The following is a 6,000-nucleotide window of genomic DNA, read 5'->3' on the forward strand; positions in this document are numbered from 1 at the left end:
CTTAAACGGGGTAAATCCCTCCCCCTGATCCCATCCCACCTTGAACCTGAAAATATTACTTATTTCATCCCGTATTAATAGTCAATGTTTCTTTTTTGGTTGTCCTAAAATAACAACTTATTTTTAAAAATAAATGTCTTTTACCATAATAGTCATTATTAGTTAAATTATCATGAAATTAAATGCAACTACCATGAAATTAAATTCAATAAAAATGTAAAACTGTTATTTCATGTAATAAAGTTAATAGTAATTAATATTTTCTTAATCTGTGTGTTTTTTGTCGGAGGACAATTATTTTGGGACGGATGGAGTATAAAAATACTTTTGGACAACAACGGGGTCCAAAGTGGGTTTTTAACATCCGTACGGTTAAAAAAGAAAACACTATTGATATTTTAAAATGGTAATGACAAATCAAAGATTTATAAAAATTTATTGAATTACAAAGATAAGAGTTTTGTCTATAAGTTTATAAGTATTAGTTAAAATTAGTAACATTTGATCTACGATTCTATATATGTAGACATTTGTTATAATTCTGATTTTATACCGTGCAATATAAATTTGAATAGAGTACGAAAAAATACAATAAATCATGGAGATGATATTGTTGTATGACAAATTAAAAATAATTATAATGTAATAATATACATAAACTGATATACACAACACAATAAATTACAAATTAAAATGATTAGTGAAGTGTGATCTATTGAAATTAAGTAAAAAAATGATATAAAAAATTAAAATCTATAAATTGTTTATAAATTTCTAAAAACTTTTTTATACACAATATCAGATCGTTATATTTGTAAGTCTACCATCTATATCTAAAACAATTTTAATCATTCTCTACTTTGAATTCTAAATAAAATAACATACAATTGCCCATATGTAAAATAAGATTTTTGAGAAAACAAACCAACATTCGATGACGATTGTCATTGACTCTTATAATATGTCATTGCAAATTGCAAAACATACAACCAATGTTTATAATATGTCATTGCAAAACATACAACCAATGTAAATTATCTTTTCTGGAATTTGAAGAATTCTAGGACTTAAAAGACATTATTGGAAAAAAAATTAGGATGCGTTTGGTTGTCGAAAACTGTTTTCATTTTTTAAGAAAATGTTTTCAGAAAATAGAGTTAAGTTCTCATTTCAATTTTCAATGAAAATTTTAGAAAACACGTTTGGTTGGAACGGTGAAGTTTTCATTTTCCATCTTAGAAATTTGAAAAACTATAAAAATTACTTTTCTAATTTAATACGATTTTTGGAAAACTGAAAATTTTTATTTTCTTAGAAAATTTTAGGAAACTGGATGAACCAAACAAGTTTTCAATATTACTTCTAGATATGACAACCACAATAATAACACGTTCGCCCAAATATATAACCTGTAGTCTAGTGTCGTTACATAAACTATTTTTCTGATCAATGTTTCTCAGTAATGTAACTAGAACACCAACTTTTAAAATTAACTTATGATTTGGCAGACCTGACATTTTAAAACAATATACAACTGTCAATATATAAAAACATATTCTCTAAGAAACAAACCAACTTTCAATGAGAACTGTCATTGACTCTTGTTACTGACATTAAAAAACATACAAACAAGAAATTGTCTTTGAAATTCGAAAGGATTTTTTTTTCCAAACAGAGTTAAAAACATTCTTGGAATAAAGGTTTGGTTTTTAATATTATACAAATATAATCTTTAATCATAATTTACAAACACTTCTTTATATATAATAATGGATGCTATACTGGTAAGTCTATAATGAAATATTATTAACCTTACTAACAGTTCAATTGCAAATATACAATCCTTATCTAAAAATTAACAATTTTAATTATTCCCTACTTTGAACTCTAATAATACAACATATAAGTGTCCATGTATGAGAACATATTCGCTAAGAAACAAACCAACTTTCTATAAGAATTGTCATTGAAAGATATGAACATTGGAAATTGTCTTTGAAATTTGAAAGATTTTTTTTTTTCCAGACAAAGTTAAAAACATTCTTGGAATTAATGTCTGGTTTCCAATATTAGACAAATATAATGTTTATTCAAAAATTTGCAAATATTTTTTTTGCATATAATAATGGATGTTATGTTGGTAAGTTTATAATAAAATATTGTTAACCTTACTTACTAAATACTAATGATTCGTTATACCTAGTAATATAATATTTTCAAATACTTATTTATATATTACAAAAAGATAGAAAATGTTTCACACATATTTGTAGTATGTAAAAAACATTTTGATGTAGTTTGATTTGAGTTTTAGTATATTTGTATTTTTGGAAAACAATGACAACTTCAAAATGAAATGTGTTTGCAATAAAGAGGAGATTCGTAGCATATATACCCTTAGCTAAATAGGTTCCCATAAAGTTGGGTAAATGAACTCTCACCCATGAACAATAAATACCCTACTTTGTAACTAATTACTCTCTTTGTAGTTGGTTTTCCATAATATTCAACTTTTTAGATAATTTTATTGTTTTTCCTTCAGTACCTGTCTAATGATATTTCTCTGCCTCTCATTTATACAAATTGCCTAATAATGATACAAAGAAACTGCAATGACCCGAAATTTCTGTCATTTATTCTATGAGAATGATCAGAGTTTTATCTACAATGCATAATTCTAAACAAATTAAAACCTTACTTCCCAGGACAAATCATGGGTTTACAATAAAAATCTACATAAAATTTAGAACAAGGAAAATACATCAAATAACAACCTACTATCTAAGTCTTCCTTGTGCTCTTGTCTTCTCTTCTGTTACCACGACTGCTACAACCTGAACAGGAAAAACATAAGCATCTGCAACATGAGTCACAACGTGTCTGGTAAGTTATTCTTCTATCCTTTCTTATCTTTTATCTTTCTTCTCTATCGCATGCTCGATCATCTAAGTCTTTTTCTAATAGCATACACTGCTATTATTTTCTCTTCTTCCATCTATCTCCTCTGCTCTTCTCTAATCTTCCTTTATGTTCTTTCTCATCTCATCTATCTCTTTCTATACCATCTAATCTATTTCTCTTACTTTTCTCTTAGTCACTTCTTAGGCTCTTCTGACGATCTATCCATATTGTAACTCTATCTCTAACTATGTCTCTTCTCTCCTCTAACTCTTACTCTGCTTGATGCTTTATCCCTTCTCTACTCTTAGTATGCCTTCGCATACTCTGCTTACTCTTCATCTCTCTCTTTCTCTCTCTTCCCTCTATTCTTAACTCTAAAGCCTCAACATTATTTTCTCATTTAGACCCAAAGTGTGACTATTGTAAAATTCAGGTCATTCTTAGACTTGAACATCTCATATGTAGCATATAGACATATCTTATACTAGACCTAATTGTAGAAATTAGGTCATAAACTTCTTGAAACTTGGAGTTAATTAGAAATAAAAGCTAGTATACTCAATTTTTATATAGCTCCGGAATCTTCCAATTACATATAAAATGCCAAAGCTCAATCTCAAAACTTTAACACAAAAATCAAGTTTGATAGATCAAAGCTCAAGGATAGATTGAATACCCTAACTTCCTAATTGGAACTTATGAAGTGCTTAACTAATTTAAGTATTTAACAAACTCAAATTATATCATGTATGATTTAATTACAAGTTTGAAATATTGTCCACACATCACAATTCGAATTATGAACCAAAAACATTATTCAAACATTCATCTAATCAAACATTCTCATTTTATAAACTCTTATTTCATTATCTGAAATATAATACTTATGTTTATAAAATATAAATTATAAGCTAAATTATTTATCAAAATGATGAATTAGAATATAAGAATCTATGGATTTATAAAATGCTAAAGCCAAAATTTTTATAAGACCAAAAGGTATGGAGCAAGAAGAAGAACTACACCCCGGAACACAGTACCGTGGGTGTGGTTTAGGGGGTGCAGGGAAAGGGTGAGGGGAGGCTACTCTATTCTCTCTCTCCTCGTGTGATTGGTCAACCTTTTTTATTTTCTATTTCAGTTTCTTTACTATTTATTAAATTATATATACTAAAAAAATTAAAAAAACATATATCAAAATTCATGGTTTTTAATTCCATACAAAATGAGTATAATATTTGTATAGATATATATTTTTTAAAAAATAAAAAATAAAGGTAGTGAAATGTGACCATTTCTTGCCTTTTGGTGAGTGAAAGGAGAGTGAGGGGACAACTGACGTGACACTTAAAAAGTGAAAGGTGAAAGATGACCATACCCTCCGTTCTAAAAAATGTTAAGAGACAATATTTATTAAAAATATATATTTCAAAGTCTCTTAAAACCCTCTCTCTCCCTCCAAAAAATTCGGCCATACACAACCCTCAATACTCTTCCTCTCTCTTTCTCACTTATTATACAATACTCCTTTATGCAAAATCTCGAGATCAGATTTTTGCATGTTAATATGAGAGAGAAAAGATGACCTTAGAAGCAAAATTTGAAAGAGAGACTTAGCCATTCCATTTCATACATTTAGTTACATTTCTTGAGTTTTGTAACCCATTTTGGTGAAGTAAAATCCCAAAGAGATGATGAGAGAGATAGAAACAAAATTTCGATTTCTCTATTTCTTCTCTCTAAAAACACCAAGCATACTCTCTCTATAAATTAGCCTCCTTTTCTGACATTAAACCCATAAAATTTTGAAGATTCTTGGATGTTCTTAAAGCCCAAAATTGAATCTAGGTAAGGGACCTCATTCTATCATTCATCCTCTCCATTTAGATGCAAGTTCTAACATGTTTTCTCACAGTTTTCGGATTCTATGCGACTCCCATGGCTAGAATATTTTCTTCTATCTTAATGTTTATATATTTTCACCATCATATGTTTCATGTGTTAAAAATAGCAAAAATCCATGATCAAACCTATGTTAAGATCTTGATTTAAGCCATGCATGTGCATATAACTTCAAAATTCGGCTTCTACTCCTTTATCTTCTTTAAACTTGTTTTGTTATAGTTAAAATGGTTTTTAGAACATCATGGATGTGTTTTAACACCATGCATGTGTAAAAAACATTGTTGCATGTTCATGATCTTAGTACACAAATCGGTTCTCAAGTTAAGAACATAAAACTCATTTTAAGAGTTCTTGAGAAATAAGATTTTGTACTTGGATGCATAATATATATATATATATATATATATATATATATATATATATATATATATATATATATATATATATATATATATATATATAATGATTTAAAATCTACTTGACCTTTGGAAACATGACCATAACATGACCGGATAATGATGTCATTAAAATATTTTAAAGGATTTTCTCATAGTAATGATTAAACTCACTTTTCCAACACACTAGCATACATGCAATCTCCTAGATTTCTTCACTTGACTTTGAACTGCCATATCTCACTCATTTCTTAACAAAAAACCAATATATTTTCTTAAATATAGTAATCTGAGTTATATTTCGAACCAAAATGGTCTCATTGAAAAACATTAAGATTTCAACATTCAAACAATTTTTACAATATTGTTGCTCCAATAATACTTCTTTTGTGAGTACTAGTTTTGTGTTGCATGTTCAAGAGAGTTAATCATCACAAAAATCATTGAAAAGTTATTTTGAACTCCTAACATGTTAAGCTAAGAGAACCTCAAATATTATGGGTCAAAACATTATTGAAATGTTGGTACAAAATATCAAATTTTGAGCTCAATTTTCTAGTTCAAACACTAATAAACAATTATTCTTATATTTCATGGGATGTAAATATACCATTAAGCACCAAATAAAATACAAATTGAATTTTTTTCAAAGAGATTATGATATTATCAAGTTTTTTGTAACGTTTCAAGTGCTAAAACTATTTTCTTATTATTTTTTTTTTACAAAAATGAGTATTTTAGAGCCTTAAATTCCAAATAAATATTCCTAATGGTCAATAAATTATGGGAAAAATTCCTA

The sequence above is a fragment of the Lactuca sativa genome, chromosome 8 (assembly GCF_002870075.4).
Source record: "Lactuca sativa cultivar Salinas chromosome 8, Lsat_Salinas_v11, whole genome shotgun sequence".
Taxonomy (NCBI): Eukaryota; Viridiplantae; Streptophyta; class Magnoliopsida; order Asterales; family Asteraceae; genus Lactuca; species Lactuca sativa.